This window comes from Musca vetustissima, unplaced genomic scaffold, assembly GCF_032173495.1.
Source record: "Musca vetustissima isolate MV318-11 ecotype Yass unplaced genomic scaffold, APGP_CSIRO_Mvet_v1 utg28841, whole genome shotgun sequence".
In the NCBI taxonomy this organism is placed as follows: Eukaryota; Metazoa; Arthropoda; class Insecta; order Diptera; family Muscidae; genus Musca; species Musca vetustissima.
This window is the reverse complement of record NW_026879736.1, coordinates 242,205-253,827: the sequence shown is the minus strand read 5'-3', so window position 1 is coordinate 253,827 and position 11,623 is coordinate 242,205.

Genomic DNA, 11,623 nt, shown 5'->3' with positions numbered 1-11,623 from the left:
TTTTAAATAAATTTTCTTAAGGACTGTCAAAGCTATAGGCGTGGACTTTTTAAATAAATTTTCTTAAGGACTATAGGCGTGGACTGTTTAAATAAATTTTCTTAAGGACTATAGGCGTGGACTTTTTAAATAAATTTTCTTAAGGACTATAGGCGTGGACTTTTTAAATAAATTTTCTTAAGGACTGTCAAAGCTATAGGCGTGGACTTTTTAAATAAATTTTCTTAAGGACTGTCAAAGCTATAGGCGTGGACTTTTTAAATAAATTTTCTTTAGGACTATATGCGTGGACTTTTTAAATAAATTTTCTTAAGGACTGTCAAAGCTATAGGCGTGGACTTTTTAAATAAATTTTCTTAAGGACTGTCAAAGCTATAGGCGTGGATTTTTTAAATAAATTTTCTTAAGGACTATCAAAGCTATAGGCGTGGATTTTTTAAATAAATTTTCTTAAGGACTATCAAAGCTATAGGCGTGGATTTTTTAAATAAATTTTCTTAAGGACTATATGCGTGGACTTTTTAAATACATTTTCTTAAGGACTATATGCGTGGACTTTTTAAATACATTTTCTTAAGGACTATAGGCGTGGACTTTTTAAATAAATTTTCTTAAGGACTATCAAAGCTATAGGCGTGGATTTTTTAAATAAATTTTCTTAAGGACTATCAAAGCTATAGGCGTGGATTTTTTAAATAAATTTTCTTAAGGACTATCAAAGCAAAAGGCGTGGATTTTTTAAAGAAATTTTCTTAAGGACTATCAAAGCAAAAGGATTGGATTTTTTAAATAAATTCTCCAAAGGACTATCAAAGCAAAAGGATTGGATTTTTTAAATAAATTTTCTTAAGGACTATCAAAGCTATAGGCGTGGATTTTTTAAATAAATTAGCTTAAGGACTATCAAAGCTATAGGCGTGGATTTTTTAAATAAATTTTCTTAAGGACTATCAAAGCTATAGGCGTGGATTTTTTAAATAAATTTTCTTAAGGACTATCAAAGCAAAAGGCGTGGATTTTTTAAAGAAATTTTCTTAAGGACTATCAAAGCAAAAGGCGTGGATTTTTTAAAGAAATTTTCTTAAGGACTATCAAAGCAAAAGGCGTGGATTTTTTAAAGAAATTTTCTTAAGGACTATCAAAGCTATAGGCGTGGATTTTTTAAATAAATTAGCTTAAGGACTATCAAAGCTATAGGCGTGGATTTTTTAAATAAATTAGCTTAAGGACTATCAAAGCTATAGGCGTGAAAAAGAAAAATGAATAAAGCCAAACAACAATGTATATTTAGGAAAAGCAAAGTGAATGAAAATCTCAAACTCTGCCTACACGTCCTGCCTTCTTTCATACCAACTGAAGTTTAATAATAACATACCGAAAGAGAGAAAATGTGAAACTAGGAGCCTGAAAGAAAAGTACCAACAAACAAAATTTGAAACTCCATCAAAGTTACTGGTTTTATTATGGTAATTGTTTGGCACCAACTCTAACCAGCATCAAAGGAGAAAAACAGCAGGCAATGTGTGGAGGGTGAAAACCCATCAGTATTTTGATGGATTTTGAAAATTGTATGGAAAATCCACCAAAATAAATGACAACAAAAATATATGGCAGAAAAGCGAAACAATGAACGATAGAAAGCCATTGTGAAAAAGGAGGCATGCAAACAAAGTCAGCTTTTCTGGTAGGCCTTTTGACTATTTCATTTTTTTTTTTTTTTTTTTTTTTTTTTTTGCCATCTAAGACACTTGGGAGTCCAATGAACTCTCTGCATAAGCAGCAGGCTCGTCTGCTCAAATGATATTACAAAAATTGCATTATAATGAAGATGAAATATGATTTTTGTTGTTGTTGTTATGAAGTGTCTATCGTACCAATTTTTGTAACAGTTCGTAACGAATTGCTTGCGGCTTTTGGTCTTTAATGTAATTATTTGTGTAGACATAATTTAATGGACAAAAATACAGAGACTACAAAAATGATATAAATTTTAATTTCTGTAATAAATATCAAGGATATTAAAGTTAGATTTAATAAATCAATACGATTTTGTATAAATTTTCTTTAACAAGAAAAAAATAAATACGGTTACTTGGCCATGACAATCCTTGTAAAAATTATTTCAAATAATCAAATTTAGCCCTTGAAACAATTTTTTTAAATCCAAGCCAAGTTATTGAAAAATTTTGTTTCAACGGTATACGCCAATGGCTCTGATGGTCCTTCAAAAAATAAATTTCAAATGTCCCGGCCAAGGGTCATAACAATCATTGAAAATTTTTGTTTCGACAGCAAACGCCTACGGCTCTGATAGTCAGTCATCCACGTCTCGAACTCTGAAAGTCATTGGGGAAAATATTTCAAAATTCACGCCTCGAACTCTGAAAGTCTTTAGAAAAAATATTTATATATTCACGCTTTGAACTCTAAAAGTCCTTAGAAAAAAATATTTAATACATTTACCCTTCGAACTCTGAAAGCCCTTAGAAAAAATATTTAATAAATTCAAGCCTCGAACTCAGAAAATCCTTAGAAAAAATATTAAAAAAATCCACGCTTCGGATTCTGAAAATCTTTGGAAAAAATATTTATTAAATTCACGCCTCGAACTCTGAAAACCATTGGAAAAAATATTTAAAAAATCCACGCTACAGACTCCGACAGTCCTTGGAAAAAACATTTAAAAAAATCGACTCCAAGGTCCCCGAAAGTCCTTGGAAAAAATATTCCACTCTACGGACTCCGAAAGCCCTTGAAAAAAACACTTAAAGATTCCACGCCTCAAGCTCTAATAGTCCTTGAAAAAAAATATTTCAAACCTCGGACTCTGACAAAATATTTAAAAAATCCACGCCTCGGATACTGAAAGTCCTTGAAATTTTTTTTAAAAAATTCCACGCCTGGGACTCTGATAGTCCTTGAAAAATTTTTTTAAAAAATTCCACGCCTGGGACTCTGATAGTCCTTGAAATTTTTTTTTTTTTTTTTAAATTCCACGCCTGGGACTCTGAAATTCCTTGGAAAATATATTTAAAAAATCCACGCCTCGGATACTGAAAGTCCTTGGAATTTTTTTTTTTTAATTCCACGCCTGGGACTCTGATAGCCCTTGAAAATTTTTTTTTTAAAAAATTCCACGCCTGGGACTCTGAAATTCCTTGGAAAATATATTTAAAAATCCACGCCTCGGATACTGAAAGTCCTTGGATTTTTTTTTAATTCCACGCCTGGGACTCTGAAAGTCCTTGGAAAAAATATTTAAAAAATCCACGCCTCGGACTCTGAAAGTCCTTGGAAAAAATATTTAAAAAATTCTACGCCTCGGACTCTGAAAGTCCTTGGAAAAAATATTTAAAATATCCACACTTCGGACTCTGAAAGTCCTTGGAAAAAATTTAAAAACTTCAAACCTCGGACTATTAAAAAATATTTAAAAAAATCCACGCCTCTGACTCCCAAAGACCTCGTAAAAAAATAATTCAAAAATCCACGGCTCGCACTCCGAAAGTCCTTGAAAAAAATTAAAAAAAATAGGTTACTGAAAGTCATGCGAAAAAAAATTTTAAAAAATGCTATCCTCGGACTCTGAAAAAATATTAAAAAAACAGGACTAAGACCATTACCGTCCTTGAAAAAAATATTTAAAAAATTCAGGACTAAGACCATTATAGTCCTTGAAGAAATATTTAAAAAATTCAGGACTAAGACCATTATAGTCCTTGGAAAAATATTTAAAAAATTCAGGACTAAGGCCATTATAGTCATTGAAGAAATATATAAAACTCCTGAATGTTTAAGACCACTATAGTCCTTGAAAAAAATATTTAAAATATTCAGGACTAAGACCATTATAGTCCTTGAAAAAAATATTTAAAAAATTCAGGACTAAGACCATTATAGTACTTAAAAAATATTTAAGAAATCCACACCTATGGCCACGCTAGTCGGTAAAAAATTATTTTAAAAATCCACGCCTAAGGCCATGATAGTCTGTAAAAAAATATTTTTAAAATCCACGCTTATGGTAGTCCTTGGAAAAATATTTAAAAAATCCAAACATATTGCAGTCCTTGGAAAAAATTATTTTAAAAATCCAAACATATTGCAGTCATGGAAAAAATTATTTTAAAAATCTACTCCTATGGTAGTCCTTGGAAAAAATTATTTTAAAAATCCACGCTTATTGATCGCCCTTGAAAAACGTTTATTTTTATGTCTTTAAAATTTTTTGAAAAAATTCTTACATATCTTTAAAAAAAATTAATTTCTGGGAATGGCTCTGTGAATTACGTCCCATTCTTTTACCAATGCTCCACCCTTAATTTCTACATTTTTTTACTTGAATTTCTGCTGTAGTTAAATTTTATTTTTAATTAACTGACACAACATAACAGCGATTTTTTCTGCGATTCTCTGAAAATGTAAATTGATAAAATCTCCACTAATCAGCTTATGACTTGAAGCTTCCCCACCCTCCAACAACAACAAAAACGCTGTAATGCGCAATTCTGACAATTTTTTTATAATAAACATCAAAAATAAAAAGAAAAAAATCAAGCATCTTATTTAAATTGTTTATCTAGGGCATTCGTTTGATAGGCAATCATATTATTCTCCAATTTTTTTCATTGCTATTCTAGAACCCCGAATGTAATAAAAGAAGAAACGAAAATTAAATCTCCAAAAATTACGTTAAGCAGTTATGTGAAAATGCTCATGACAACAAAAAGAACCGCAATTATGGCCACAATTATTTTGAAGTGTTGGTATTTTAAGATCTGATTTTTTTTCTTGGTCTTCATCTTGGCGCCTCTATAACCTTAAAGACGCAGAGGTAAAGATACATTTTTGTTGGTAAATAAAATGATGTTGCATCATTTTATTCTTGGCCCATTTCAGAGGGACATAAATTGGCACGTAAATTAAATGCTCTTAAAACGGGACAAAACGCGTAGACATACACACATATTTTCGAAGATGAAACTTCTGGGGGAGATTTTGTTAATTGTGTTACTTAAATTTTGTTTATTATTGTTAGTATTTTTATTCTTCTTCTTCGACATTAAATAGAATGCGCACTTTGTGTGCGCGTGTGTGTTTTATGCCACTTAACGAAATGCCACAAAGCGAAATGTAGGTAGTCATTTTTGAAAAACATTAACTCACACAGTAAACAAAATTATTACTGCAAACATTAAATCTACGAAAATAATACCCAATTATTTTTCTTGATATTTATGGGCGAAGTTGTTAAGTAACTTTTTGGTCATTAAGAAAATGTTGCTAACATTTTGAGGGGGTAATATTTTTGTCACAAATTTTGCAGATTTTTATCAGAGACCGTTTTTTCATATATTTTTCTAAGGCTATCACAGTCATAGGCGTGGATTTTTTTCAAATATTTTATTTCAAAGATTATCAAAAGCGTGGATTTTATTAAATAATTTTTTCAAGGACAATTAAAAGGCGTGGATTTTTCAAGGATTGTCAAAAGCGTGGATTTTTCCAAAGACTATCAAAGGCGTGGATTTTTCCAAGGACTATCAAAGGCGTGGATTTTTCAAGGACTGTCAAAGGCGTGGATTTTTCCAAGGACTATCAAAGGCGTGGATTTTTTACGAGGAATATTTAAGGCCTGGATTTTTACGAGGACTATTTAAGGCCTGGATTTTTCTTTAATAGCTACCAAAGGCGTGGATTTTTTCTAGGACTATTTAAGGCCTGGATATTTATACCCTTCACCACACTGTGGTACAGGGTATTATGTCTTTGTGCATATGTTTGTAACAGGCAAAAGGAAACGAGATAGACACATGGTTTCTTTTGAAAATATGCATAGAATCACTTTCTGAGTCGATTTACGCATGTCCGTCCGTCTGTCCATGCTAAATTGTAAACAAGGTATAGGTCGCATTTTTGATTCGAATTGGATGAAATTTTTTACAGCTCATTTATTTGGTCCAAGGAAGAACCCTATTGAAATCGGTTCAGATTTAGATATAGCTCCCATATGTATTTTCGTCCGATTTTAGGTAAATGGTGCACCAAAGTCCCTAAAAATGCTTCAATTTGCACGAAATTTGGCATAGCGAACTGAACTAAGTCTAGAAATATGTGTGTTAAATTTCATAAAAATCTGTCCAGATTTAGATATAGCTCCCATATATAGTATCGCCCAATTTTAGGTAAATGGTGCACCGAAGTCCCTAAATATGCTTCTATTTGCTCGAAATTTGGCATAGCGTACTGAATTAAGTCTAGAAAGGTGTGTGTAAAGTTTCGTGAAAATCGGTACAGATTTAGATGTAGCTCCCATGTATATTTTCGTCCGGTTTTATGTAATTGGCGCACCAAAGTCACTATATATCTTTCGATTTGTACGAATTTTAGAAATCGGTTCGGATATAGATATAACAAACACGATACGTCTGTTAGGATACATATGTAGAATATATCCAAAGTGGTGAAGGGTATCATATAGTCGGCCCAGTCCTTTCCTTACTGGTTTCATATATTTTTTCAAAGACTACCACAGCCATAGGTGTGGTTTTTTAAAATATATTTTTTCAACGACATGGATTTTTAAATAATTATTTTTCAAGCACTATCAAAGATGTGGATCTTTAAATACATTTTAATCCTTAATAGTAAATCGCCGGTATTTGGTGTGTAGCAGATATTTCAACTATGTATACCATGTGCTGAAGGGCTTAGCTATGATACTACGTAACCCTCGTAAACTCATTTACACAACGCTTTCCCTATTGCAGATTTTCCACAAAAGACAATTTTTTTCCATTTTCTTTAAGAAATTCTTTAGCAAAACGCATTCCTTTACAATCCCATATTTCGAAGTTGTCTTTTTTATAATTTCCCTTTATCTTAAGCCAGCCTTCTATGAATATGTCAACATAATGACCAAACCATCATAACCACCACCTTAAATACCTGGCTATCTAAATAACACCTGGTGTTTTAGCCTTATTGTTGTTGTGGCTGTTATGATGGCAAATTTCAACCACCATGACTTAAGGCTAAACACAGGCACAGGTAGTCAGTCGGACCACCGTTGTTGTTGAGTTATGTGGCTTCATCATATTTAAATTGCCACATACCACCACAACATTTGAGATAGATGTAAATGACCATAAACAAAAAAAAAAATAAGAAAAAACACAAACAACAACAATATTCAGGTTATCCTTTATGAGTCAATAACATTGCCCTTTTGTTGACAGACTCCATCTCCAGCTAATGGAAGGGAGTTATTCTACTTGGTTGTTTGAAAAGAAAAGTGTTTAACACCTTTTGGGATTTTGTTGTTGTTGTTGGTGGTATATTGTTATCTTAATACAACAACGACAACATCCGCAAAGAAGAGAAATAACTTGTGTTAGATATTTGTCTTCAGATAAAAGATGAATTGCTGTGTAAAAGGCTTATAATGGATAAAAACAAAAGGTAAATTGCATGTTTACGTAGACACGTGCAGACTATGTCCTTTTAGTCTGACATATAAATAGATTTCATTCGCTTGCTTTGTTTCCAAGCTTCCTATGAAATATCATTTCATAATGATGCCAAAAAGTGTATTACTACAAATGTATATCTTTAAGATCTAAAGTGCAAATTTAAATGAAATTAGAGAAAGAAAATGTCCTTTGGAAATTTTCTTTAAAAATCCACGCCTTTTGCTTTGATAGCCCTTTAGGAAAATTCTTTAAAAAATCCACGCTATTTGCTTTGGTAGTCCTTTGGAAAAATTCTTTAAAAATCCACGCCTATCTCCTTGATAATCCTTTAGAAAATTTCTTTAGGAAATCCACGCCTATTGGTTTGGTAGTCCTTTACAAAATTTCTTTAAAAAATACACGCATATGGTTTGATAGTCCTTTAGAAAATTTCTTTAATAAATCCACGTATATTTCTTTGATAGTCCTTAAAAAAATCCACGCCTATAGCTTTAATAGTCCTTTAGAAAAATTCTTTAAAAAATCCACGCCTATAGCTTTAATAGTCCTTTAGAAAAATTCTTTAAAAAATCCACGCCTATAGCTTTAATAGTCCTTTAGAAAAATTCTTTAAAAAATCCACGCCTATAGCTTTAATAATCCTTTAGAAAAATTCTTTAAAAAATCCACGCCTATAGCTTTAATAGTCCTTTAGAAAAATTCTTTAAAAAATCCACGCCTATAGCTTTAATAGTCCTTTAGAAAAATTCTTTAAAAAATCCACGCCTATAGCTTTAATAGTCCTTTAGAAAAATTCTTTAAAAAATCCACGCCTATAGCTTTAATAGTCCTTTAGAAAAATTCTTTAAAAAATCCACGCCTATAGCTTTAATAGTCCTTTAGAAAAATTCTTTAAAAAATCCACGCCTATAGCTTTAATAGTCCTTTAGAAAAATTCTTTAAAAAATCCACGCCTATAGCTTTAATAATCCTTTAGAAGTCGGACCACCGTTGTTGTTGAGTTATGTGGCTTCATCATATTTAAATTGCCACATACCACCACAACATTTGAGATAGATGTAAATGACCATAGACAAAAAAATAAGAAAAAACACAAACAACAACAATATTCAGGTTATCCTTTATGAGTCAATAACATTGCCCTTTTGTTGACAGACTCCATCTCCAGCTAATGGAAGGGAGTTATTCTACTTGGTTGTTTGAAAAGAAAAGTGTTTAACACCTTTTGGGATTTTGTTGTTGTTGTTGGTGGTATATTGTTATCTTAATACAACAGACAACATCCGCAAAGAAGAGAAATAACTTGTGTTAGATATTTGTCTTCAGATAAAAGATGAATTGCTGTGTAAAAGGCTTATAATGGATAAAAACAAAAGGTAAATTGCATGTTTACGTAGACACGTGCAGACTATGTCCTTTTAGTCTGACATATAAATAGATTTCATTCGCTTGCTTTGTTTCCAAGCTTCCTATGAAATATCATTTCATAATGATGCCAAAAAGTGTATTACTACAAATGTATATCTTTAAGATCTAAAGTGCAAATTTAAATGAAATTAGAGAAAGAAAATGTCCTTTGGAAATTTTCTTTAAAAATCCACGCCTTTTGCTTTGATAGCCCTTTAGGAAAATTCTTTAAAAAATCCACATTAAGAGACCTGGTAGTCCTTTGGAAAAATTCTTTAAAAATCCACGCCTATCGCCTTGATAATCCTTTAGAAAATTTCTTTAGGAAATCCACGCCTATTGGTTTGGTAGTCCTTTAGAAAATTTCTTTAAAAAATACACGCATATGGTTTGATAGTCCTTTAGAAAATTTCTTTAATAAATCCACGTCTATTGCTTTGATAGTCCTTAAAAAAATCCACGCCTATAGCTTTAATAGTCCTTTGGAAAAATTCTTTAAAAAATCCCCGCCTATAGCTTTAATAGTCCTTTAAAAAAATTCTTTAAAAAATCCACGCCTATAGCTTTAATAGTCCTTTAGAAAAATTCTTTAAAAAATCCACGCCTATAGCTTTAATAATCCTTTAGAAAAATTCTTTAAAAAATCCACGCCTATAGCTTTAATAGTCCTTTAGAAAAATTCTTTAAAAAATCCACGCCTATAGCTTTAATAGTCCTTTAGAAAAATTCTTTAAAAAATCCACGCCTATAGCTTTAATAGTCCTTTAGAAAAATTCTTTAAAAAATCCACGCCTATAGCTTTAATAGTCCTTTAGAAAAATTCTTTAAAAAATCCACGCCTATAGCTTTAATAGTCCTTTGGAAAAATTCTTTAAAAAATCCCCGCCTATAGCTTTAATAGTCCTTTAGAAAAATTCTTTAAAAAATCTTTAATAAAGAAAAATTCTTTAAAAAATCCACGCCTATAGCTTTAATAGTCCTTTAGAAAAATTCTTTAAAAAATCCACGCCTATAGCTTTAATAGTCCTTTAGAAAAATTCTTTAAAAAATCCACGCCTATAGCTTTAATAGTCCTTTAGAAAAATTCTTTAAAAATCCACGCCTATAGCTTTAATAGTCCTTTAGAAAAATTCTTTAAAAAATCCACGCCTATAGCTTTAATAGTCCTTTAGAAAAATTCTTTAAAAAATCCACGCCTATAGCTTTGATAGTCCTTTAGAAAAATTCTTTAAAAAATCCACGCCTATAGCTTTAATAGTCTTTTAGAAAAATTCTTTAAAAATCCACGCCTATAGCTTTAATAGTCCTTTAGAAAAATTCTTTAAAAAATCCACGCCTTTTGCTTTGATAGTCCTTTTCAAAAGTTGTTTAAAAATCCACGCCTTTTGCTTTGATAGTCCTTTTCAAAAGTTGTTTAAAAATCCACGCCTTTTGCTTTGATATTGCTTTAGAAAATTTCTTTAAAACATCCACGCCTATTGCCTTGATAGTTCTTTGAAAATGTATTTAAAAATTTCACGCCTGTTGCCTTGATATTCCTTTAGAAAATTTCTTTAAAAAATCCACGCCTATTGCCTTGATATTCCTTTAGAATATTTATTTAAAAAATCCACGCCTATTGCCTTGATAGTCCTTTAGAAAATGTCTTTAAAAAATCCACCCCTATTGCTTTGATAGTCCTGTAGAAAAACTTATAATCCTTTAGAGACATAATTCAAATAAATTCCTATTCATCTCTTAAATATAATCCTCCTTATATTATCTATAAATTTCCATTATTATATAAACTTTCATTTGGCATAATAAATGAAATAATTTAGTTCATTAAAATACCTTCAACTGTAGTTCATTAGTTGAAATTTAATACTGACACGCACACACACTCAAACGAAATAAAACACTTCTGTCAAATAAAAACCTCATTTTTTCAATTAGTCCAAGGAGGAGAGAGAGAGTGTGCACACCACAAACGAAACAAGAGCCTTACTCTCTTAATGCGGAATTTATATTCGTTGTTGTTGTGTGTGTTTTTTATTTTATTTAACTGAAAACTAGTTTTAATTGGTTCAATTGTTGTAAAAGAACCATATCCTATTGTATGAATTTAATTGTATTTTTGTGAGCAACAACTCGTTGCCAACCCGTTTTGTTTCTATGGTCGGTCGGTCGGTCACAACTGGCAAATGTATGCCAGTTGCAAGGATTCGGACAGAGTTTTAGTGGGAACAACCAGCCATATAAGTAACGAACTATATGTAAATGCACTGAGGATAAATGTAAAGTTTAAGCTAATTCCACACACACAAAATAAGTTAAAATATATTTTTGCATATGGTGTGAGATAAAATGCAAAAGAAATTAAGTAACAAAAATATCAGTCCTCATAATATGATATCCTTTGGTATGGAGTTATGTGTGTGGCTTTCGTTTAATTCTTTGAAAATATGTTACTTGTATACTTTTGCATTTTATCCGTGGTGTTTTACTGGCTTTTTAGTACAAGTTTTGCAACATTTTCGACATGTTGCCGGTTTTTTTTTTTCATTGTTGGCCTAACTAAAGAAGTTCATGGAAAATCTATTAGAGAAATTTTGAGAAATTATGTAAACGAATTTAACCGAATGAACAATGTTCGGTAATTCTATAACAATGACAATACCAAAAAAAAAAAAAAAAAACTTTCGTTTTTTTTTTTCTATGCATAATTGGCTTTGGACACAGTAGCAAGGATGCTGATTTTCGGA